Below are 27,164 nucleotides of genomic sequence, written 5' to 3' on the forward strand. Positions count from 1 at the left end.
AAAATAAAATTATTCAGAAGGGAAAGGAATAATAAGTTTATAGGAGAGAAACCTGACAGATAACACCTTAATCAACTGATCAAATTGAACATCACTGGTAATGGGACAAATCAAAATCATGTATCACCTGATAAGATACAATGCAAAGAACACAGTATTCCATCCGTGAGATTTCCAGCTCCGATGCATAAGCTGAATGTAATCATGGGGAAATAGCAAACAATAAAATTGAGAATAAACTACAAAAGAACTGGCCCATAATTTTCAAAACTGTCAAGGTCAATAAAGCCTAGAAAAAGACCGAACCATATTCCATATTGAGGAGACCAAGGGGACATGATAAGTGCAAATACAAGTATTTTCTTTAATAACAACTTCATGAAGATAAAATTCATAGCACATACATTTCACCCTTATAAAGTACACACTTTGATATTCTTTTTACTATGTTCACAGAGATGTGCAACCATCACCACCACTTAAAAACACCTTTATCACCCCAAAAGAGAAGCCTTGTACCCAGTAGTAGTCACCCCTATTCCCTCTCCCAATATCCCCCAGTCCCTAGGAACACTAATCTACTTTTGGTCTATGGATTTTCCCGTTCTTGGCCTTTCATATAAATGGAATCACATAATATGGGATCTTTTGTCTTAATATAATAACTGGCTTCTTTCATTTAGCATAATATTGTCACTCAGAGGTAGAGCATATGATTGCACTTTATTCTTTCTTTTGGCTGAATAAAATTCCATTATATGGAGCTAACACATTTTGTTAATCTATTCATCAATTGATAGATATTTGGGGTTGTTTCCATTTTTGGACTGTTATGAATAATGCTGCTATAAATGTGTGTATACTTTTTTGTATGGGTAGCATGTGATTCTGAACTGGATATTATTGGGATGTGGTTGGAACATATGACAGAGCTTGAATGGAATCTACATATTAGATGTTAGTCGTGTTTCAGTGTTTAGTTTTGGTGGTTGTATTTTGATAATGCAAGAGAATATTTCTGGTTTGTAGGAAATATACACAAGGTACTTAGAGTTTGTGAATATTATGTCAGCCACAAACTCTCAAATGGTTCCAGAAAAATAGTTATTTGTATTATAGTCTCAACTCTTTTCTAAATTTGCAATTGTTTCTAGAGAGAGAGAGAGAGCTCATGAGGGAGAGACCACATTCATATAAACAGATGCTAAAATATATTTGATAAAATTCAAGAAGTATTCTTTTAAATTGTAAGAATAGCTGAATAAATTGACATTAACTTAGCAAATGCATATTTGTTTTGATACATATCTCAAACAAAAAGCCAGTATCATGCTTAATAATTAAACATTAAGGTATTCCTATTAAAGTCACAAACAAGGATGTCCATTATCACCGCTATTATATACCATTGTCCTTGAATTTCTAACTTGCACAATAAGACAAAAATAGATATGAGATTCAAATATAAGTTCAAAAACATTTCAAATGAATATGAATGTTTAGTAAGTAAGCTCACCAGTTAAATAACACATACACACACAAAAACATAATTTTTCAATAAATCAAGAATAATCTGATAGAAGACTTAATCCATGATTCATCTACTTATAATAAAATAAAAAGCCAAAAAGCAAATAAACTGAGAAAATTGGGGGAGATAAATATTCTTTGCACCCAAATAACTACTCCAAGCCATAAAGCCATTAAGAAAAAATAAAAATGCCATAGTAGAAAAATGAAAACTGGTATGAAAAGTTAATTCTCCAAAAGAAGATGGCAATAGACAAGTGAAAAAAAAAGTTCACTCTCACTAGTTATTAAAATGCAAATTAAAACAACAAAATATTACTTGTTTTTGTTCTTCAAACTGTTAAAATTTTTATGAGTGCAAGTGTGTAGAGAAATTGGTATTCTTGCTGTCGCTGATAACACATCCACATTAGTACAGTATTTCTAGAAGACAATATCACTTATACAAACTAAACTTTAAACATGCTATCTTTTAGTCTAGTAATTTCACTTCTAGGAATTCACCTTAACAAAAAATGTAAATATATTTATGTTCTTGACTCACAGACATAGAAAACAAACTTATGGTTACCAAAAGGGAAAGAGTGCAGCAGAGAGATGGACTAGGAGTTTGAAATGAACAGATTTACACTATCTTATATAAAATAGGTAAGCAACAAGGATTTACTGTATAGCCTCAGATGGTAAAGAATCCACCTGCAATGCAGGAGACCCGGGTTCAATCCCTGGGTTGGGAAGATCCCCTGGAGAAGGGAATGGCAACCCACTCCAATATTCTTACCTGGAGAATCCCATGGACAGAGGAGCCTGATGTGCTAGAGTCCATGGGGTGGCAAAGAGTTTGATGTGACTGGGTATACAGCAAATACATAAGGAACTATATTCAATATCTTATAATAACCTATAATTGAAAAGAATCTGAAGAATATATATATATATATAGACATATATATAACTGAATCACTTTGCTGTACAAATTAACAATACTGTAAATCAACTATAATTCAATAAATTTTTTTTAAAATTTAGGTTCATGGATGTTTATTAAAGCATTAATCATAATGACAAAAAAATCACAACCTAAATGTCCAACAGCAGATGACTAGTTGACTAGTCTATAAAATTTTGATATGACTATAAAAATGTTATATGAAACGTGTTCACAGAGGACAGTTCAGCGCTATTGCAAAATGCCATCCACAATACATATCCATCCCTATGCTAAAAACAATTGGTTTATACATATCAACCTGTTAATAATGGTCATTTTGCTCGTTCACATTTTCCACTTTTCCCAAAATTTATTTCTATAACCAGAGAAGTCATCACATCTTCTTTAAAAAAGAAAAATTTAAAAAAAAGGTCCAGAAGTGTTAAATAAGTCAATAACACCCAGTGAGAAAAAACAGAGCTTCTTCTTTTAAGAAACATTTTATTTTGTATCAGGGTATAGACGATTAACAAACTATGTTGTGACAGTTTCAGGTGAACAGCGAAGGGACACAGCCATGCATACATAAGTTGTCCATTCTCCCCCAAACTCCCCTCCCATCCAGGCTGCCACATAACACTGAGCAGAGTTCCATGTGCTATACAGTAGGTCCTTGTCTCTTATCCATTTTAAACATAGCAGTACGTACATGTCCATCCCCAAATCCTCAGCTATCCCTTCCCCGCCTCCTTTTCCCTGGCAACCATAAGCTTATTTTCCAAGTCTGTGCATCTGTGAGAATAACAGGGCTTTTTCTTATCAACCAAGTTCTGATCTGGATCTGAAGTCTCAAGTGACTGCCAACCAACCACAACTGAGGACTCTCTGGAAGAAGTGGAGGTAGGTAATAAGCCCACTTTACATTTTGATATTTGGACGAAGCTTGGAATGTTGTGCTCAGCTAGGAGAGGTACACAAAGGTACACAGTTTCCTGGAGAATCTGGTTTTCTCCCTCTGGGAGAGAACCAGAGGGTTCTATTATTAACAGCAAAAGGAGATGAAGAGCTTTAATCCATTGAAAAGAAGAATTAAGGGGAAGATATAAAATGCTCTTCAAATTTTCCAAGTGGCTGTCATGAGAAAGAGAGATTTGATTCATTATCCTAGTGGTTCCAAAAACAGAACAAGAACCAATGCACAGAAGTTTCCCAGATAGTATCTGGGGACAAGGGAAAACAGTAAGATGGAACATGCTCTCCAGATCTCCAGCTTCTCCACCCACTTAGGCTTCCAAAGTCTTTTGCTACTCCTCTTCCACGACCTACTGAATATCCATGTTAATAATTTGTTCCTAATGGCAGAAGACCTAAGGGTGATTTGTGACAGAGTGGTATAATATGCTTGCAAATTAATATACTCTGATGAATGATTATATTCCATACTGGTGGGAATTTATTGGAGGAGGAATCCTCCTGAAATTCATTGACAGGTAAATGAGCGTGAATGCAACCATGTATACTCTCCTTGAACCCAATGAATGAGAACAAATCAAAAGCTCTGACCTTCCTATCTGATTCTCATTCATCAGTCCTACACTTGAGATGGCAATCTTAGGCTCCCTTCCCATATTTCAGACTACTGCTGAGGGAAAAATGGCATCCTGCCTTCCAAGCAGCACCTTCACATTATTAGTCCTGTCCTCTGGGACAGCCCTATTAGAGACATGACCTTCCAACTCTCCATTGCTGGTAGTCCAAAACTCCTAACAATAGTGGAGACATAATCAGACCTCAAGCATAAGACAAGAACGACAACTGGATCTTAAATGATGGGAAAATTAGACTTCAATTCCCTGGTAGCTTTTTCTTCCAACTCACAATCCTTTATCCTGTGGAATAACCAACTGCCTCCAGCACTCCATAAACACAAGCCTTTCCACACCTTCCTGTTACCTCCATCTGGAATGCCCTTTAGATTTGGTATTGCCTGGATAACCTCTGTCCATCTTTGACTCGGCTCAGGATGCATCTGCTCCTCCAGGCAGCCTTCCTTCAATCCCAGGCTCCATGGCATGCTTCCCCGCTGTAACCCGTTTGAATCTCCACTGTATCATCTTAGACCAAGTGCTGGCCAAGAGAAACCTAACAGGGGCCATGTATATTTAATAGCACCGTTTTTTAAAAATTAAAAAGAAACAAGTGAAATTAATTTTAAGTATTTTATTTAGCCCAGCATATCCAGGGCTTCCCCGGTGGCTTAGATGGTATAGAATCTGCCTGCAATGCAGGAGACCCAGGTTCAATCCCTGCGGTTGGGAAGATTACCCTGGATAAGGAAATGGCAACCCACCCCAGTATTCTTGCCTGGGAAATCCCATGGACAGAGGAGGCTGGTGGGTTATAGTCCACAGGGTTGCAAACAGTCTGTCACGGCTGAGCAACTAACACACCCACAATCCAGAATGTTATCATTTCAACAGGTAATATCATACTAAAAATTGTCTATTAGCTATTTCACATTCTTTTACCATTTCAAGTCTTCAAACTCCACTGTGTTTTTTACATGTAGAGAACATCTCATTTCAGACCAGCCACATTTTAAGAGCTGAATAGTCACTCATGGCTAGTAATGACTGTGCTAGACAGCCAAACCTTAAACTGAAATAATCTGCTTATGGGTTTGCCTTCGTTACTGGAAGACAAGGCACTCAGGGACAAGGTCAGTTTCTTGCCTGCGGTTTCATCAGGGTTGCATCAGTGCCTGACATACACTGAGTGTTCAGCTAATGTTTGCTAAACTAAACTGACCTGAAAGTATTTTGAGAGAAGGTGGAATTTTAGCAGCTGCTCAAATGAAGAGCAGCTTATGTGTACTTATAATAGTAATGGTGATAGGAATAATGGCTGCTATTTTGGTCTTGGACCTCATGTTCTATGCTTTTTAACCATATTATTTAGTCTTCACAACAACCCCATGTACTAGGTAGCATTATTACCTCCACTTTATGGCTAAAGAAAATTGCCCAAATCATACTGCTAGTAAGTGGAAGAGCCAGGACTTCGTGAAATAGTTACAGAAAAACAAAGCAAACAACAAACACACACCCCATAATAAATACAAAGTTGAAAGAAAATAAGTGATATTCACAGATGTGATAAACTTACTCCAATAGGTAAACCTACTCTTGAACCTCCTTTACCAACTTCACCACCATCTTTTTGGGGTTTCATGATCTGCTGAGTTTTACCTTATCCAAGTGTACCTCTTTCTAAGTTCCTGAACCAGATCTTTCTGATTTTAAATTACATATCTTTCTTTTCTTTTTTTTTTTTTTTTGCTCTTTTTAGTAATTTTTACTTTACAATACTGTACTGGTTTTTCCATTCATTGACATGAATCCACCATGGGTGTACATGAGTTCCCAATCCTGAACCCCTCTCCCACCACCCTCCCCATATTATCTCTCTGGGTCATCCCAGTGCACCAGCCCCAAGCATCCTGTATCCTGTATCGAACATAGACTGGTGATTTGTTTCTTACATGACAGTATACGTTTCAATGCCATTCTCCCAAATCATCCCACCCTCTCCCTCTCCAACAGAGTCCAAAAGTCTGTTCTACACATCTATACTGTGTCTCTTTTGCTGTCTCGCATACAGGGTCATCATTACCATCTTTCTAAAGTCCATACATATGTGTTAGTATACTGTATTGGTGTTTTCTTTCTGGCTTACTTCACTCTGTATAATCAGCTCCAGTTTCATCCACCTCATTAGAACTGATTCAAATGTATTCTTTTTAATGGCTGAGTAACGCTCCATTGTGTATATGTACCACAGCTTTCTTATCCATTCATCTGCTGATGGACATCTAGGTTGTTTCCATGTCCTGGCTATTATAAACAGTGCTGCAATGAACATTGGGGTACATGTGTCTCCTTCAATTCTGGTTTCCTCGGTGTGTATGCCCAGCGGTGGGATTGCTGGGTCATATGGCAGTTCTATTTCCAGTTTTTTAAGGAATCTCCACACTGTTCTCCATAGTGGCTGTACTAGTTTGCATTCCCACCAACAGTGTAAAAGGGTTCCCTTTTCTCCACACCCTCTCCAGCATTTATTGCTTGTAGATTTTTGGATTGCAGCCATTCTGACTGGTGTGAAATGGTACCTCATTGTGGTCTTGATTTGCATTTCTCTGATAATGAGTGATGTTGAGCATCTTTTCATGTGTTTGTTAGCCATCCGTATGTCTTCTTTGGAGAAATGTCTATTTAGTTCTTAGGCCCATTTTTTGATTGCGTTGTTTATTTTTCTGGAATTGAGCTGCAGGTGTTGCTTGTATATTTTTGAGATTAGTTGTTTGTCAGTTGCTTCATTTGCTATTGTTTTCTCCCATTCAGAAGGCTGTCTTTTCACCTTGCTTATAGTTCCTTTGTTGTGCAGAAGCTTTTAATTTTAATTAGATCCCATTTGTTTATTTTTGCTTTTATTTCCAGTAATCTGGGAGGTGGGTGATAGAGGATCCTGCATATCTTTCAAGATTGCCTTCTTAGCTGCTTGCATTCTGCCTGTCTTGTCAACATGGCAGTACTTTTCACAAACCACTCCAGTGAACAGTCGTCTTCCTCAATGCCTAAGCCTGTCCCAGGGTATTGAGAGAGAGTGGGGTATAAACTATTTTCCTCCACACACTTCCCCAGAGGACCCCTGCATCTCGCTCACATGGCCTGGGGCGAGGAGGTTTGGGAGGGAGGTGAGCCATCACTGCTGATGTGTGCTTTGCGTACAGAAACTAGGCTGAACTGGGCTTAAGAAAAATGATAGATTTCCAGTTTTGTGTGTGAGTGTGTACAAAAATTCCATTATCTCTAAACCACAGGAACCAGAACCACATCTGGCAAAGGAAATAAAGCTGGAGACGCAAGGAAAGAATAGATTAGGAGAAGCCTTGAAAGCAGGCTGCTGCATTTAGATTTGATGTGGTGGGAAATAAAGAGCCCTCGGGGGTTTCTGAGCAAGGGAGTGATGTGATGAAAACAGTGATTAAGGAAGATGAAATGCAAGCGGGACAAATTAAAGGGCGGGACTAGGATCTGACAGGAGGCAGTCACCCGGGTGCTGGGAGACAGACAGTGAGAGAGAAAGCCAGGGGAGTAGGAAAGGCAACCGTGATTCGCCATGAATGAACAGACACCATCCTGAAGTCACTTTACTACCAAGTTACCACCAGCTCTTTATGCTCTTACCCTATTTGGAAAGGCAAAAATAAACCCACGAGGAGCTGAGTGTTTTCATTAAAATGATAATAAAATTTCATCTCTGTGAATGTAATGGTTTAAATGTATGTGCACCCTGCTGAGTAAATGGGCTTCACCGTGAGCCAGCGGAACAGTTAGCAGGCAGAAATGGAACTCAGAGAAATTGATAGTAGAGCTCCATTCACAGAATAAGCAAATATGGTTAAAACAAAGCAGTTTTTTACGGAGAAAGATAAACATCATATGATATCACTTATATGTGGAATCTAAAAAAATATAATGCAAATAAACTTATTTACAAACCAGAAACAGACTGAGACGCAGGAAACAAATTTACGATTACCAAAGAGGGAAGGAGTAGGAGCAGGAGGGATAAAGAGGAGTTTGGGAATAAGAGATGCACACAACTATATACAAAACAGGTAAATAACAAAGTCATACTATATAGCACAGGAAACTACATTTGATATCTTGTGATAACCTATAATGGAAAGAATCTGAAAAGGAATATATATAATATACAACGCTTTTGAATTTCGAAGCTGGAGAAGACTCTTAAAAGTCCCTTGGACAGCAAGGAGATCAAATTAGTCAATCCTAAAAGAAATCAATTCTGAATATTCATTGGAAGGACTGATGCTAATACTTTGGCCACCTGATGCAAAGAGTAGACACATTGGAAAAGACCCTGATGCTAGGAAACATTAAAGGCAAAAGGAGAAGCAGGCAGCAGAGGGGGAGATGGTTAGATAGCACTGACTCAAGGCATATGAATTTGAGCAAACTGTGAGAGATAGCGAAGGACAGGGAACCCTGGTGTGTTGCAGTCCATGGAGTCACAAAGAGTCGGACACAACTTAGTGACTGAACAACAATACATATTTTTATATATAAAACTAAATCACTTTGCCGTACACCTGAAACTAACACAACACTGTAAATAAACAATACTACCATAGAAAAATCCTTTAAAACAGCCTCTTCTGGATGTAGCCCATAGAACAGAGTACACTTGGCTGTCCCACAGGGGCAGTCCCAGCCAAGAGTGCACTGAACTTATTGCCCTACAGTACTCTGAAAGCATCCTTTCCAAGTCATATTCCACAGTGTTAGAAATCCGTAAAGAACTTGGGTTAACCAACACTTTTTGCCAATGCTCTATGCCCTAAGTCATCACGTGCTCTAGTACTGGCTGCAGTTTTAAAGGGTCCAGAGATGCAAACGTTCTTTTCATTCAAGTTTACATCTGGAAAGAGACTTGAGAACATCTAAACCCAAAGTTTCAGAATATTTTTGAGCTGCACACAATGGAAATACAATGGATAAATATTGAAGTGGGCTCCTTGGGTTGGGACTGTGGTAAAAGGCCCCAAATTCCACCTCCTCATTCTCCTCCTTTTGCTCCTCTAAACCACCCCCCCCCCCCCCCACCCCCGCCTACAGCTTACACACATTAGAACAGAACCTGAAGCCCTCCTCAGGACTTTGGGACTGAAGGGAAAGTAGTCTGCAAAACACTGAAGAATCTAGTATTTTTGTTTTATTTTGACTTCTTGTGACAGATGAAAAAATTGAAACCCAGAAAGCTAAAATGGAATTTCCATTTCCAGCCACTAAATAACTCAAAAAGCTGCCGCTTAGAAACCCCTAGAATGCTGGCTATATGCAAATATCCCTTTAAACACATCGAATGAACTCACAAAGGCATAAACTCCTCAATTTGAAAATGGGTATAACCTGTGACCCGGCAATTTCATGGCCAAGTATGTGCCCAGAACAGTGTGGAGATGCACTGCTGGGCCATGGAATCACTTTAGTAAATTGCAAATGGCCTATTGTTTTGGTATGTGATATAGACTAAATTAAACTGGATCATAGCTGAATAGACAATAAGAGTGTTATTTTGAGGAACTTTTTTCCACATACAATGCGTACACAGATACACAGAAACGTACACTTGTATGTTTTGGGTTTCCATGTAAAGTGTATGTTTTACTGTGAATATAGACAGAACATTTTTGAGAAGCTTTTGTATGTTAGTACAGAAAATGAACAAGAACACTGGTCAAAGCATTGCTCACCATAGTGCAAAATTAGAAACAGTCTAATTACTCAACAGGAGAATAGAGATAGATAGATAAATAGGTAGACTGATGTCTATTCACCAATCATTAGAATACATGCTAGTTAAAATGAATGGACCAGAGATTTGTTGCTGAAAGCTAATGCTAAATTCATTAAAAAAGCAAGTTGAAGAATGATATATAGATAAAGTTTTAAGTTTTAAAACATGCAAAACAAAGAGTACCCCCTGTTGAAAGATACATGTGTATACAGAAGAAGTACGAAAGATGCAAATTCAGGACAGTGTTAATCTCTGGGGTGGGAGGAAGGGAATCAGGGGTAAAGGAGAAATCCACAGGTCTGAAATGAACTCATCCCAACGTTGGGGTCGCTTAGAACTCGACAGCACAGACAGTTTTGTTATTGTATTCTCCCTATTTTTTGTTGTTGATTAAAAAATATTTTGTAAGTCACAGATACTTACCTGAGACCAGATTGCTGACTGGTGGGATCACCTGGAAGAAAGCTAGGCAGGACCCTGAATCTGATTTCCGAGTCAGTCCTCTTTCCCATGGCTCCCAATTCAGGATCTGTTTGCAAATGAAAGATTTGCATCATTTTGGTGTGAATCTTGGCAACTTATTTTTACCTGGGAGATACTGTTCCCTACAGTCCACCAAGGCCACATTTGCTCTGACTAGAAATAGCACAAAGCACACTTGCTCTGTGAGGCTGAGCTGTTGCTTCACAGCTTGTCACTTGGCTCTGTTTTCCAACTTCGCTCATGCATTGAAACAAAACACTGAGCCACTGAAAGGTCAGTAGAAAGATGATCTAAACATGCAGAAAGTATAAGCAAAAAGAGAAAGAAAAGCAGAGCAGAGGGAAGACTCAGCTGCATGGGAGATCTAGACAAAGTCAGGGGTCACCACCAAATCAAAGTCAGAATACTGCTAAAGAGCCATAAAACACACAGGGAGGGTTATTTTAGAAGATGGAAAGAACTTGAAATAATAGCATCTCATACCTTTCACAATCTAATACACAATCTCATGGGAGGGGGTTTATTAACATTTTTTCTAGTCTGTTTTAAGACAAAAACAACACAACAAATGATACCTTAGCAATGGCTGGCAGAGATTTATTATGCTTCAGAAAAGTTCACGGCAGTGGTTTTTATCATTGGGTCCTTTATGCTCTTCAAGTTACATAAGAGGCTCTTTCTTCATTTTCTTCTCTAAACATAACTTCTGGGTCAGCTTTAGCTTTTCGAGTGCATAAGCCAGAGCTTTCTGCTGTTCAAAAAGAAGATAACTCTTGAGGTAGAGTGCCAGGAATACATCTTACTCTGGAGTCAAGCATTAAACTGTATGGGAATATGTTTTTAGACGCTTCTCACCCTGGAATGCCTATCCATTGTCATGAGCTAAGAAAGTATTCTTTTCAAGCCTTCCCTGGCAGTCCAGCGGCTAAGATTCCACACTCCCAATGCAGGGGGTCTGGGTTTGATCCCTGTACCACAACTAAAGGTCCCCCATGGCACATTTAAAATTTTGAGCAGCCAAACAGCTAAATAAATTTTTTTAAAAAGAGAGAGAGAGAAATTACTCTCTTCATACTGCTGGAGAAAACTCAGACCTGTGACAGAATTCCATCTGTTGTCCTGAGAGCAAATGTAACAACTAACATTTTCTCAACATTTACTCTTCTAAATACTTGACCTCATTTAGTCATCACCACCTTCTCAGGAAGACACTACTGCTACCCCATTTTGTAGATAAGAAAACTGAGATATCGGAAGGTTAAGTATAATAATATCCTTCAGGTCACCCAGGAGAAGTGGTAGGGCTGGGATTTGGACCCAGCCAGTTGGTTCTAATAGCTGGGGCTTCTATGCGCCACTCTGTCCAGGAGGTGGTATTTAAAATAAATGAAGGTGGTTATTGAAATGACAGCACCAGGTTCTGTTACAGCCAGGAGCCTCTGCTTCAGATATAGGAACTTTAAGAGGGAAGTATTTACACACTAGTGAAGGTGACCTCAGAATCCTTTCATTACGCTTGTAGCAACCGAGAACATTGGCTTTGGGGCTCCTGTGTATTCTACCCTATCTAAGTTATGGCTAATTTCTGTTATGTTCCTCAATCCCCAGAGGATGAAAGTAGTGATGGATTTGGAAATGATATTAGATAAAAGTCAGAAGGCTTAAGCTTGAGTTCAGTATTGCCACTTACTAACTAAATGGATGCATTTTCCTCATCTGTGAAATGAGAAAAAGAATGCTTGCTATATAGGGTAGTGAGAGTGGAACCAGACAGAGGCAAGGAGAACTGTGATCGTACACTTTCACATTGTTGACCCAGGAATATTTTTCCCTTTGTTCCATAAGTCAAAGCAAAACAACAAAATGATGTAAACATCTGTGAAAGACCCATGTGGATACCCCAAAACTTTCTATTGTAAAATTAATGTTAATTTTGATTAAGTCATTTTTCCTTTTTATTTTTCATTTCTTAAGAAGAGGGATATCGATCACTGAAGTCTCATCCAACTTTGATATTTTGTAATCCATTTCATCCTAGATCTAGGAGAAGCAAGCCAGGTTTTTACTTATTTTTAAAATTAATTTATTTATTTTCAATGAAACAATGATGAATATTTTTAATTATAAAAGGCATAATTTCAGAAAGAATATAGATATCTTACACCGTTGGACACCTTAACAGCAAAGAAACAAAGATACATAAAGCAAAACTCAGAAGAAATATAAGGCAGAAGAAAAATATATAATCATAGACATACTAACATTTCTCTGAGAATATTTTATCAAGTGCAGAAAAAATAAGAATAGGAGCATCATGAAGATGTCATTAACAATTTAAATATAATAGATTTATATTTAATTAATTTATATACTCATATCCTATACAAATATATATAAAATTTTTTATCTCACACGTTGTTATTGGAAAATAATGAGCCAGGGCTTTTAAATGGTAATTTGGCTACTTGTAGTCCACCTTACCTCCTAAAGTGAACACACGCCTAACATCTAACCAGTCATATAGGATCCATGAGAAAATCTGACAGCTCTAATAATTAACTGCCCCCAAGTTCCAGTGTTAAGGAGAATTGAATTCTACACCAGAACTAGGTGGCTATCTGGTTTAGCTGGCAACCTGCCAGAAGTAGGGGTGGTGGCATTCCAACACTTTCGTTCTGGGTCATGCCAGACATGTAAGAAATGCCAGACAGGATGACCTTGGAGGGTGCTTCAAGCCCTACGATCTCATGTGACTGCTTCACTGATAAGTATCACTTGAAAATGATGTTGGGTATGACCAGCTGTAGCAAGCTGGGAGCCAGAGCCAGGTCTTTCCACAGAGAGACACATTAAACGTGGCCAGTATCACTCGAGGAAGTGGCTGGAACGTGGTCTTGAAGCAGCTGCACGCCAGCTGAATGGTCTGCCAGACCCTCCAGTGGAGGGCCCATCCATTCCAGAGGAAGCAAGGTCCCCAGGGAGCCTATGTGCTGTGCTGAGAACAATGGGCCACTCACCAAGGGCAAGGGCATGATCAGTCATTACCCAGGCTCCCCGCCCCCAGCCATCCCATCCCGCCTGAAGCAGATGCTGGGAACAGTCATCCAATCAGCAGCCTTGAGATCCATCACAATGCCCGTGAGCTGAGTGGCGGGAACGGTCACAATGAGATAAGCATGGGTGGCCTCCCGAATCACCGTGCACTGGACACCCATTAATAATTCAGTCTGTGTATCCAGCCCACTATGCTCACCCTGCCAAGGGCCTCTGCACTGGCCATTCCCTTCAGAAAACCATGGCCCCCGGGTCTCATACAGCTGGCACCTTTATGCAATTTAAGTTTTATTTCCGGTGTTGCTTTCTTAAGTCTTCCACACTCACACCCTCCCAGACTCGCTATCACAACATTCTATTTCATATAGCACTTCTTAGTACTTGGAATGATTCTGTTCCTTTACCTTTCTGGTTTATTATCTATTTCCCCTTTAGAATGTTAATTTAATGAGAACCCAAATCTCCTCACTCTTCTCCAATCTATTCCCAACATGGAGAAAAATATCTAGCAGATAATAAGGGGTTGATAAAAAATTAGTAAAACTAATGTATGAGTTAATGAGTTAATTCTCTCTAGGACAGGTGTGTCCCAGTGCCAAAGGGCTCCCCTCACTGTGCTCTGTCATGGTAGTAAGATTTCAAGGCTCCAGAGGAGATTCCGTAGACACCTCTAAGTATGCCCCCATTTCCTGAGCTATCTCTGTCTTCTCCCCCATTAAAGCTCTGAGAATCACTCTTTGACCTGTAGAAACTGGCTCCCAACATCTATATTTATTCTATATAACTTTTCACTTAGGAATGATTTAGGTTGCAAGTAACAACAATAACAACAACCTATTATAGCGCACTGCAATGACAACAAATGAATCGTTTTCTCAAGAACCAATCAAGAGGTATTGGGTCTGGTGCCAGTGTGACAGCTCTATTATATAGACACCTTGGCTTTCTCTCCTTTAAACCCCCTACTCCTAGTATACCCCTTTCATCTGGTGCACTAGGCATCATGTCTGAACTCCAAAGAAGGGGAAAAACAAAGGGAGAAAAAACCATGCCATGTGAATTTGTTGTTCCTTCTTACTGGGAAAACAAAAGCTCTCTCAGAATCCATATCCAGCCCTTTTCTATTTACATCTCCTGCTCTAGTTTTGGGTCTCAAGGCCATCTGCAGACCAGTTCCTGACACAGGGCAATGAGATCACAGTGACTGGTTTAGACTGTCACACCATATCTCCTGGGGCTGGAGAAGGGACCCATTTTCTATGAGATCAAGATGTTGCCACATGCTCCTGAACCAACAGATACATCATAACTAAATGGCCTTAGAGTGGATATTTCACCCAAAATTGGAGCTGAGAGTCTGGGGAACTGAGAGTGGAAAGCAGACCCCTTGGCCATCATGCTTCTGAACTTTCTGAAGATTTGACTCATCCAAGTGTTTAAATTCCATCATATGCTCAAATATCTACCCACTATATTCTCTTTTTTCCTTAACCTGGCTCAAAGATTGTTTCTGTTATTCAACACCAAAGGGTCTTTGTTACAGGAGCATCTAAACCCCCAGCATCCAGCAAGGCCAATCAGGAGGAATGGTTGCTTCAGGGTGTCAGACATTCCACTCCTATCCCCCTCAGGAAAGGCAGCCCTTTGGACCAAATGCTCTGCTCCCCTCAAGGTGATCCACATGCTTAGACATTATGTCATCAGCCTGACAACTTCCTCCTCTTCACCTTCAGACTATATTTGCGAAGGTCCCCAGTAGACAGGGAGGCTTGCTGGGTACTAAAGGCCTGCCTCGTGACAGAGGGATGGGGTTTGTGCAATAACACCCCTGCTAACTGGTGGAGATGCCACATCTCACATCTATGGTATCAGACTTTCTGATTATGAGCCCAGCACTTTCTTTTAAGCTATCTGATTATCCAGGACACGGACACACACACACACACACACTCTCTCTCACTCTCTCTCTCCCCCCCTTTCTCTCACATGTGGTTGTGTTAGTCACTCAGTTGTGTCTGACTCTTTGCAACCCCATGGGCTGTTGCCTGCCAGGCTCCTCTGTCCATGGGATTTTTCAGGCAAGAATACTGGAGTAAGTAGCCATTCTCTTCTCCAGGGGTTTTTCCCAAACCAGGAATTAAACCGAAGTCTCCTGCATTGTAGATGGATTCTTTACCATCTAAGCTATCAGGGAAGCCGTACATACGTCCACTCCCCACAGTTAAGAAAGATCTTCATGAGTGAAAAACCTGGCTAGGCTATTTTAGTACTCCATCTCTGCTAATCAGCCACAAGGAATATTTCGCAGAGATTACAAGCATTGTGAGTCACTCAAGTATCCAGAGAGAGAGAGATCTCTGCAGCTCTCTTGCTATATTACCTATAAACTTGATCTAAGTTCTTTTATTTTTTTGCCACACCACACAGCATGTGGGATCTTAGTTCACCAACCAGGGATCGAACTCCTGTCCCCTACATTGGAAGCACAGAGTCTTAACCACTGAACCACCAGGGAAGTCCCACCAAATTCTTTTCCAGTGTATATATTTCTTTGACTTAAGTAAGTTTTGTACAAGATTTCTCAAAATGTGCTGCTTACAACATACAGGTTTACATGAACAAATGGTTCCCTGCTCAGAAGACTTTGGAAATACCTGACTAAAGGAAGCTCAGTGCTGCTTCTTGCAAGATGCTGCCAAGCCTTCAATATTCCAGTATACACCATGAACAGCTAAAAGAGGGATGCAGTGTGTGGCATCTTCCAGATTTCTTTAACCACTAAAATTTCTTCCTTGGTATATACCGAAAGGCTGATGATACAATAGATACGCTTTGGTAAACTGCTAGAAGGGAGTACAGAGGGCAAATCCTAGAAATGAACACCTCTTTGGCTCAGACGGTAAAGAAGCCACCTGTAATGCGAGAGGGTTCAATCCCTGGGTTGGGAAGATCCTCTGGAGAAAGGAATGGCTACCTACTCCAGTATAATTACCTGGAGAATTCCATGGACAGAGGAGCCTGGCGGGCTACAGTCCATGGGGTCGCAAACAGTCGGACAATACTAAGCAACTAACACTTTCACTGCAGTACCTCTTTTAAATACCAAGAGGCATAGTTTAAGAGCTGGTGAAGTAGGCCATGTGTAGGTTTACGTGTAGCCCTATTGGATGTCAGTAGATAGTTAGAAATGCCACTTCATCTGCTGTTCCCAAGTTCTACATCACAGCAGCCATCCTGGGCGGAAAGTCTGAGAGAGCGTGTACTTGTCTTCTTGGGCTGAACATGTTAATGTTATGATCAGAGGATCATCAGGTTTTCCTCCTTCAAAATGAGGATGTGAGAACAGGAAGAATGTGGTTGTCACCAAAGAGTCCAACACCCCATTATTTTTTTTCCTGTTCCGATCTTAAATCAAAGCAGTTTTCATTAATGCAAGGATAAGCAAACCACACTGACCTTGGATATGATATATGAACTAAAAACTTCTAAAACAAATTTGTCTTATTTAAATCCACCTTTTCTAAAAGACCACTTGGTATAATCTAACAAAAATAACCTGTCTACCAATGTGCAAATATTTTGCTAAGATATCTGGTGCCACTTGGGCTGCTTTATAACCATCACAGGCTTTAACCATCCCTACACTGACAAAATGATTTTAGGAGAATTAAATAGCAGGATTGGCAATTGTTCTGCCAAAGCTTCATCCATAAGACATCTAGAAGGAAAACTTACTTCCCTGGAAGCCTTTTGCAGGGACAGAGAGATCCAAATAAAGAGGAAAATAACTGCACAAATGCATTTATCAACACAATGCCATTTTATAAACTGTAATTTATAGAATAAGTATGGGAGAACCTAACACTCTAAGGTTCAATAATTTCAGTGATGTAATACAAGTCTCATTACTTATCTTTATCCCCAAGATGACTATTTTCAGGCTTTATTAATAAGGATCCTTACTATTTGAAGTTTACTTTGACCTTATATTTCATCTAAATTGAATGATTTGAAATGTCTGAGAAAATACAAGGTTTAAATCACATCTCTGTACCCTACCTCTGTGAAAAATAAAATGGTTTTCTTTGCATCCATGGGAAAAAGAATATTAAATGGCGCATGGTGTAGCCATTACCACGGCTACATTAGGTGGGTGAAAAATACCTAACAAAGACATCAAAAGATCAAGATTCAAGTCTGTCTTTAGACAGCTATTGTAATAAGTTGAACTGTATCTCTTCACCAAATTCATAACTTGGAATCCTAAGCCCTAGTACCTTAAAACTGGACTTTCTTTTGGAGATAGGGTCTCTATAGAGACAATCAAATTAAAATGAGGTCATGAAGGTGGGCCTTCATCCAGTATGAATGGTGGACTTCTAAGAGGAGGAAATTTGGACACAGACACACATAAGTCGGAATGTGGTGAGAACAGAAGATGGCCACTGATAAGCCAAGGAGAGAGGAAGCCTGGAATAGGTCCTTCCCTCACCGTCATCAGAAGAAACCACCCCTGCCAACACCTTGGCTTTGGATTTCTAGCCTCCAGCACTGGGAGAATACAGAAAATACATGTCTGTTGTTTAGTCCAGTCAGTTGTGGGTACAGTGTGACAGAGCCCCGGCAAATGAATACGGCTGTGTTCTTAGCCAAGTCTTCTAATATTTCTGTCTCAGTTGTCTCATCTATAGCATTAGGAGGTAGATGAGCTTTGAAACTGCTGTATCTCCAATAGCTAATGATCAAGGATGAAGGAGATGGCAACCCACTCCAATATTCTTGCCTAGGAAATCCCATGGACAGAGGAGTCTGGCAGGCTACAGTCCATGGGGTTGCAAAGAGTCGGACATGACTGAGTGACTAACACTTTCACTTTCAAGAATGGACATAGACTCTCATCAGTTCTTCTGAGATGTAAACATGCACCATCTTCTGAGAAAAGCTCTCCCTCTTGTCTATAGATCAGTGGATTACAGACAAACTGAGATCATCTTTGATAACCCTGTCTGGTCATCCTAAGTCATATTTAGGTAATGACACTGGGAAGCAAAATAAGGAAGAAAGGAGGATCAAAGTTAACTCTGATTTTTGAAAGGCTAAGCAGGAAAATGCAATGGCGCCCCACTCCAGTACTCTTGCCTGGAAAATCCCATGGACGGAGGAGCCTGGTAGGCTGCAGTCCATGGGGTCGCTGAGTCAGGCACGACTCAGCGACTTTACTTTTTCGTTTCACTTTCATGCATGGAGAAGGAAATGGCAACCCACTCCAGTGTTCTTGCCTGGAGAATCCTAGAGACAGAGGAGCCTAGTGGGCTGCCATCTATGGGGTTGCACAGAGTTGGACACAACTGATGCAACTTAGCAGCAGCAGCAGCAAACTTATAAGCTTATATCTTCAAGAAATTCATCATTTGTTAGATAATTAGCGGGAAGCTGTTGTATAATGAAGGGAGCTCAACTCAGTGCTCTGTGATAACCTAGATGGATGGGATGGAGTGGGAGGGAGGTTCAAGAAAGAGTGGATTTATGTATACTTATGGCTGATTCTGCCCTTATGGCAGAAAGTGAAGAGAAACAAAAGAACCTTTTGATGAAGGTGAAAGAGGAGAGTGAAAAAGTTGGCTTAAAACTCAACATTCAAAAAAACTGAGATCATGGCATCTGGTCCCATCACTTCATGGCATTCAGATGGGGAAACAATGGAAACAGTGGAAGATTTTATTTTCTTGGGCTTGAAAATCACTGCGGACAGTGATTGCAGCCATGAAATTAAAAGATGCTTGCTCCTTGAAAAAAGCTATGACAAACCTAGACAGCGTAATAAAAGGCAGAGAGATTACTTTGCCAACAATTTGTCTGTCAAGTCAATGCTATGGTTTTTCCAGTAGTCATGTATGGATATAAGAGTTAGACCATAAAGAAGGCTGAGCACATGGTATTTTTCACAGAACTAGAACAAATAATTGCAAGATTTGTATGGAAATACAAAAAACCTTGAATAGCCAAAGCAATCTTGAGAAAGAAGAATGGAACTGGAGGAATCAACTTGCCTGACTTCAGGATCTACTACAAAGCCATAGTCATTACGATAGTATGGTACTGGCACAAAGACAGAAATATAGATCAATGGAACAAAATAGAAAGCCCAGAGACAAATCCACACACATATGGACAACTTATCTTCCACAAAGGAGGCAAGAATATACAATGGAGTAAAGACAATCTCTTTAACAAGTGGTGCTGGGAAAACTGGTCGATCACTTTCTAACACCACACACAAAAATAAACTCAAAATGGATTAAAGATCTAAACGTAAGACCAGAAACTATAAAACTCCTAGAGGAGAACATAGGCAAAACACTCTCCGATGTAAATCACAGCAGGATCCTCTATGATCCACCTCCCAGAATACTGGAAATAAAAGCAAAAATAAACAAATGGGATCTAATTAAAATTAAAAGCTTTTGCACAACAAAGGAAACTATAAGTAAGGTGAAAAAACAGCCTTCTGAATGGGAGAAAACAATAGCAAATGAAGCAACTGACAAACAACTAATCTCAAAAATATACAAGCAACTTATGCAGCTCAACTCCAGAAAAATAAACGACCCAATCAAAAAATGGGCCAAAGAACTAAATAGGCATTTCTCCAAAGAAGACATATGGATGGCTAACAAATACATGAAAAGATGCTCAACATCACTCATTATCAGAGAAATGCAAATCAAGACCACAATGAGGTACCATTTCACACCAGTCAGAATGGCTGTGATCCAAAAGTCTACAAGCAATAAACGCTGGATAGGGTGTGGAGAAAAGGGAACCCTTTTACACTGTTGGTGGGAATGCAAACTAGTACAGCCACTATGGAGAACAGTGTGGAGATTCCTTTAAAAATTCCAAATAGAGCTGCCTTATGACCCAGAAATCCCACCGCTGGGCATACACACCGAGGAAACCAGAATCGAAAGAGACACATGTACCCCAATGTTCATCGCAGCACTGTTTATAATAGCCAGGACATGGAAACAACCTAGATGTCCATCAGCAGATGAATGGATAAGAAAGCTGTGGTACATATACACAATGGAGTGTTACTCAGCCATTAAAAAGAATACATTTGAATCAGTTCTAATGAGATGGATAAAATTGGAGCCAATTATACAGAGTGAAGTAAGCCAGAAAGAAAAACACCAATACAGTATACTGACACATATATACAGAATTTAGAAAGATGGTAATGATGACCCTGTATGCGAGACAGCAAAAGAGACACAGATGTATAGAACGGACTTTTGGACTCTGAGGGAGAGGGAGAGGGTGGGATGATTTGGGAGAATGGCATTGAAATATGTATACTATCATGTAAGAAACGAAGTGCCAGTCTATGTTCGATACAGGATACAGGATGCTTGGGGCTGGTGCATGGGGATGATCCAGAGAGATGATATGGGGTGGGAGGTGGGAGGGGGATTCAGGATTGGGAGCTTGTATACACCCATGGTGGATTCATGTCAATGAATGGCAAAACCAATACAGTATTGTAAAGTAAAATAAAGTAAAAATTAAAAAAAATTGAGAAAGGAAAAAAAAATAAAAATAAAAGTCATGGGAAATATTAAAAAAAAAAAACAAAAGAAGGCTGAGCACAAAAAAAAAAAAATTGATGTTTTTGAACTATGGTGTTGGAGAAGACTCTTGAGAGTCCTTTGGACTGCAAGATCAAACCAGTCCATCCTAAATGATATCAACCCTGAATATTCACTGGAAGGACTGATGCTGAAGCTAAAGCTCCAATACTTTGGCCACCTGATGTGAAGAGCAGACTCACTGGAAAAGACCCTGATGTTGGGAAAGATTGGAGACAAGAGGAGAAGGGGACAACAGAGGATGAGGTGGTTGGATGGCATCAACAACTCAATGGACATGAGTTTGAGCAAGCTCTGAGAGATGGTGAAGGACAGAGAAGGCTGGTGTGCTGCAGTTCATGGGGTTGCAAAGAGTCAGACATGACTGGGGGACTGAACAACAACAACAATGGCTGATTTACATCAGAAGAAACCAACAGAACACTGTGAAGCAATTATCCTCCAATTGAAAACAAATTAGTAAAAGAAATTCATCGTTTGAAAAAACTGGCTTATAACAGATTCAAAGAAGGTGCTGTGGTGGGTTCAGATGAAAAGATCAGTAATAAATGTAAATCTCGTGACATGGCTCCCTATGTTAGAACCTCTGTAGAGTAAACAAAAATGCACACATTTGGTGCTGTTTTTACAACTCATTTCTGGTGTTCTTTCTTCATTTCCCCCACCTCTCACTCCATGTTTATTATGAAAGAAAAGATGTTTCAGGCATAACTGTCGAACTTCTGGGTGCTACTATCCTATTCCATCTCAGCAAAAAAGAAACAGCTAATAATAATGAATCTGTGCAACCTTTATCAACCTCCCATCAGCCTGTATCATCTTGGTATAAATCCCAGGCTATTAATGCACCTTCAAAGCCTAGAATACAGTTTAATGCCAGAATCACAGTTGGTAAGAAGAGCATTTTGGCAACTGAAACTGCAATTCTAAATGCTATAAAACAGAACTGATGTCCTAGTTACCCTTCGCTTTACCTTGCTGAATGTACACTCTCCTGCCAAAGAAAATATGAAGATAAGCATTCTATTCTATGCGATGATCTTATCATTGCTAAGAAGCAATCATAGGGTGACCTTCTTAAGAAGCAACTGGCTAAATTACACGAAATAGTAGCATCAACAATATCAAAACAAAAATCAACACACTTAGCCAACATCAATCTCACAATTAAATGGACAGTGCTTGTAATTAGTTGGGGTTCCGATAAGATGGAATACTCGAATCAGAATAATTCAAAGGCTTCTGTACTAAGGAACTTTTACAAAAGTGTACTCAGGGTAAAGTAAAACCACAAGGGACTTTGGGCAATAATCAGGGTTGGGGGCTGAGGCACTGTTGCCAACTCTAGGCATAAGGGGACAAGGAGGAGGGGTTGGGTTGGCAGCACCCGGAGAAAGAAAGTCATGTAGAGAAGACTGTCATGAAGAGAGCAGTGGTTTTCCATCTAGGGACACTTCCAAAGTGTCCCCAACAAGACAGGAGTAAGGAGGACACTGTGCGAGGTGTCCCCAACAAGACAGGAGAAAGGAGGATAAATACCCTGACCTCCTCCTCCTCCTTTTAGTGTTCTGCCAGGGCCCCTACTGATCAAATCCAACCAGAGACAGAACAGGGGGCCCACTGAAGAGGTCTGCTAAGAGTCAGCCTCTGATGGTCAGGGTGAGGAGATCTGGAGGGACAATTGGGTGATGCACCGCAGGGTGCTTCCTAACCCAACGCACTCACAGAAATACTTATAAATTCTATAAGAGCAGAAATGTCTCTTCTTGTTCACCATTTTATCCCCAACTATATCGCTCCAGTACTCCTGCATGAAAAACCCCATGGACAGAGGAGCCTGGCTGGCTGTGGTCCATGGGGTTGCAAACAGTCAGACATGACTGAATCGACTAAGAACGGCATATCATTCCAACTCCTATTTTCCAATTCTCTGACAGCAACTGGGTGTCTAATAATTAAGTTCAATGTGACATTAATTACCCAGAGTTAGCACAGACCCCACCAGTTAAGGGCTCAGTACCATTTTAGACACCAGCCACAAATGGGGTCCCCAGACAACTTTCACTTCTGCCTGCTGCTGCTGCTGCTAAGTCGCTTCAGTCGTGTCCAACTCTGTGTGACCCCAGAGACGGCAGCCCACCAGGCTCCCCTGTCCCTGGGATTCTCCAGGAAAGAATACTGGAGTGGATTGCCATTTCCTTTTCCAATGCATGAAAGTGAAAAGTGAAAGTGAAGTCACTGAGTCGTGACCAACTCCCAGCGACCCCATGGACTGCAGCCCACCAGGCTCCTCCATCCATGGGATTTTCCAGGCAAGCCTAGCCAACTATAAATATGGAGGTTCCCACAACCCCACTCAGGTTCAGTAATTTGCCAGAGTAACTCCCAGCTCAGGGAAGCTCTCTACTTTCTATCACAGCTTAATTGTAAAGAATACAACTCAGGAACAGCCAAATGGAAGAGTTGCATAGGGAAGGTATGGGGGTAAGTAGGGCACAGGGCTTCCATGCTCTTTTTGAGTGTACCACCTTCCCAGCACATCAATGTGTTCCCAATCTGGAAGCGTCGTGGCATAGGCATGATTTACTTAATTTCAAGCCACTGGTACTTGAACTCAGTCTCCATTCCCTCTCTCCTCCCCAGAGGTCAGAAGTGGGACTGAAGGGTTCTATCCCTATAATCACATAGATTTTTCCTCTGGGACCAGCCCCCATCCTGAAGCTGTCTAAATACCCCATCTTTAGTCACCTCATTAGAATACAGAAGACACTCCTATCAGTGGAAATTCCAAGGAATTTAGCATGCCAGGAACCAGGAAAAAGGCCAAATCTATTTTTTTCTTAATCATGCCACACCAGCATGTTGTATCACCATGTCTGGCACGTAACAGACACTGTATTTGTTACTGAATGATGCAGTCTCCACTGTGTTAGTCTACAGTTCTTTCTCTTTTCCTTCTGGGTTTTTGAAAGATTACTAAAATGTTTAAGCCCAAACTATACATGCCTTTAAGCTTCTCCTTCCCCTCTAGGCAGATAATCTAGAGAAGACAAACCCTGAGTGGCTTCTAGAACCCCAGGGCACTCCACACCTCTAACACCCAAAGCATAGGGAGGCTCAAAGGAGACACAGATATATTTTAGAGATGGAATCTAAACTGTTGACAAACAATCTGCTCCAGTCTCTTCAGGGTTGTATGTCTTTTTATCACCTTCACTACCAACAGATTCTGTGGCACTGAATAGATGTAGGAAGCTAGGGCTAGACCTTTGTGGGGTGGTAAGCTATTTTTGTTGATATAAGGTATCATACAACATGTCACCAAAAGAACTTTATTTTGTTCTGGATCGTTTCCCAATGATATGAGTCCCACCTTGTGCTTTTAAAAAATCCCAAGGTGACCAACATTTTACATGTCAGGGGAAACTGGATCTCTATCAGGAGAAAATCTGAGATTAGGGATGAAGAAAATGCAGAATGGAGTAGGGATAGTCTAAATCCATTAACAGAAAAAACAAAAAAAAATCACTGAAAAACAAACAGATCTATTCAAAGCTGATATGACTTGAAAATACGGTACAAAATCTCAGTTTAAATGAGGTTTGGGGGAAGCGCATTTCCATCGGATGGAAGGACATTTTCCATTCATCAGCAGCCCTAGCTATTAAACTGATAGACTGTAAGTTTCCTCTATAGCAATAGCCTTTTTAATAATAACATAAATGAGCCAAGCTCTATGACCAAACTTTGACGTCTCAACCTAAACAGTTATCCAAAGGCTTGATCAGGTCCTGATCAAGAATATGTTTAACCTGCTCACACATTCCTGGCCCATCTTTCTGTGGAAAGGGGCTCCTAAATTTCTTCAGCTGAGTGTGGTCTCTAGCCACTGCATGCTCTGCACATGTGATGCCCCCTTTGATCAACAGGACACACTATCATCACTTCAGGCACTGATCAGAAAATGCATCTAAGGACAGACTGGGCTTCCCAGGTGTCTCTAGCAGTAAAGATCCTGCCTGCCAATGCTGGAGACATAAGAGACACTAGTTCCATCCCTGGGTCGTGAAGATCCCCTGGAGGAGAGCATGGCAACCCACTGCAGTATTCTTGCCTGGAGAATTCCATGGACAGAGGAGCCTAGCAGGCTACAATCCATGGGGTCACAAAGACTCAGACGTGACTCAAGTGATTTAGCATGCACATGCAGGAGCTTGCTAGACACACCTGAGAGCGGAAAGAAATGCCTAAGGCAGTTGTTCTAAACCCAGTTGATTGTTCTAAATGACCTAGGGAGAAGGGAAGACAAGAATGGCCAGAGGGCCTTGGAAAGGAAGAGAGTGAGAGAGAACTGAGTGGGTATCTAGGCCCACCCAAGTACATGGAATCATATCTGGAGGTATCCTTTTTAAGACACATTAATCTACCCCCTCACCACCACACTCCATCATACAATGGAAGAGACAGACTAGTTTTCCTTTTCCTGTCTCTAAACAATACACTGGATTAGGTAGACTGGAATTACATAGGGAACTTTTTCAAAATAAGTTACATGAGTAAGATTCTGCTTACCTACTCACCCCGCCATTCTGAGGAACCTCATGTGCTGGCACCAGATAAATTTTGCAAGAGCTCTCTAGGTTATTTTGACCCTCTTCTCTTCTCTTCATCCTGCCCCAACCCCAGTTAAAAATCCACTAAACACTAGTTTCCTATTACACTCAGTTACCAGAAAGAAATGTATTTGGGTCACATATCTTAACTTCCTGCTAACATACCTTAATGGCATTAATATTTAACAATACACACTTGACTTAGATAAAAAATGCCTGATAAGGGTTATCTACTTGAATTTTACATTGTTATACCTTCTGGAAAATCAGTTTAAATCATCTAATAACCTTACTCAACATCCATTACATAGACCTTCACAAAATACCAAGTCTGACAAGAGATAGTCCCCCTAGCAGAACATGTCTATGTCTTTCTAACAAACAGGTATAATGAGGTATTGCAAAGCATCTGCCCTGGTGCCTCAGCTGCTAGAAAACAAGCCTTTTTTTTTTTTTTTTTTTTAAGTAGTAACTAATACCGGTGAGGATCCTTAGAAATGGCTTGTAAGACAATGTTACTGACAGAATGTTCTGTGATAAGTGTGCTACACCTACCCTGTCCAATTCTACAGTTAATAGGTACATGTGACTTGTGAGCACTTTAAATTGTGACTAGTGTGACTGAGGAGTGAATTTTAAATATTATTTAATTTCAATTAATCCGATGCAAATAGCCGACTCACTGGAAAAGACCTTGATGCTGGGAAAAATTCAAGGCAAGAGCAGAAGAGGATGGCAGAGGATGAATGGTTGGATGGCATCACCGACTCAAAGGATATGAGTTTAAGCAAGCTCCAGAAGACAGTGAAGGACAGGGAAGTGGGGCATGCTGCAGTCCATGGGGGTCACAAAGAGTTGGACACAACTGAGCAACTGAACAACAACAATATACATTTAAATAACTGCATGTGGCTATTGGAGAAGGAAATGGCAACCCACTCTAGTATTCTTGCCTGGAGAATCCCATGGACAGAGGAGCTTGGTGGGCTACAGTCCACGGGTTGCAAAGAGTCAGACACGACTGAGCAACTTCACTTTCACTGCCTATACGGAGCCACATGGTTCCAAGACCACTTTTTATATTTAAGTAGGATGACACAAGAAAAAGAAATACAAAAAGGCAAAATGGTGTCTGAGGAGGCCTTACAAATAGCTGAGAAAAGAAAAGAATCTAAAGGCAAAGCAGAAAAGGAAAGATATACCCATTGAATGCAGAGTTCCAAAGAAAAGCAAGGAGAGATAAGAAAGCCTTCCTCAGTGATCAATGCAAAGAATAGAGGAAAACAATAGAATGGGAAAGACTTGAGATCTCTTCAAGAAAATTAGGGATACCAAAGGAACATTTCATGCAAAGATAGGCACAATAAAGGACAGAAATGGTATGGACCTAACAGAAGCAGAAGATATTAAGAAGAGGTAGCAAGAATACACAGAAGAACTATACAAAAAAGATATTAATGACCCAGATAACCACAATGATGTGAGGACTCATCTAGAGCCAGACATCCTGGAATGCGAAGT

The 27,164-nt window shown here is 40.3% G+C and overlaps 1 long non-coding RNA gene across 3 annotated transcripts in view; it reads right to left on the bottom strand.

Moving 5' to 3' along the window:
- Positions 1 to 27,164, bottom strand: part of LOC105607964 (uncharacterized) — a 185,836-nt gene that overhangs the window by 42,160 nt on the left and 116,512 nt on the right. For all 3 annotated transcript variants that reach the window (XR_009599232.1, XR_009599231.1, XR_009599233.1), the window contains exons 11-12: positions 10,903 to 11,075; positions 10,268 to 10,373 (exon numbers count right to left, since the gene is read on the bottom strand). This is a non-coding gene — a long non-coding RNA (uncharacterized LOC105607964). The remainder of the gene's footprint in view (positions 1 to 10,267; positions 10,374 to 10,902; positions 11,076 to 27,164) is intronic.

This window comes from Ovis aries, chromosome 2 (genome assembly GCF_016772045.2).
Source record: "Ovis aries strain OAR_USU_Benz2616 breed Rambouillet chromosome 2, ARS-UI_Ramb_v3.0, whole genome shotgun sequence".
Taxonomy (NCBI): Eukaryota; Metazoa; Chordata; class Mammalia; order Artiodactyla; family Bovidae; genus Ovis; species Ovis aries.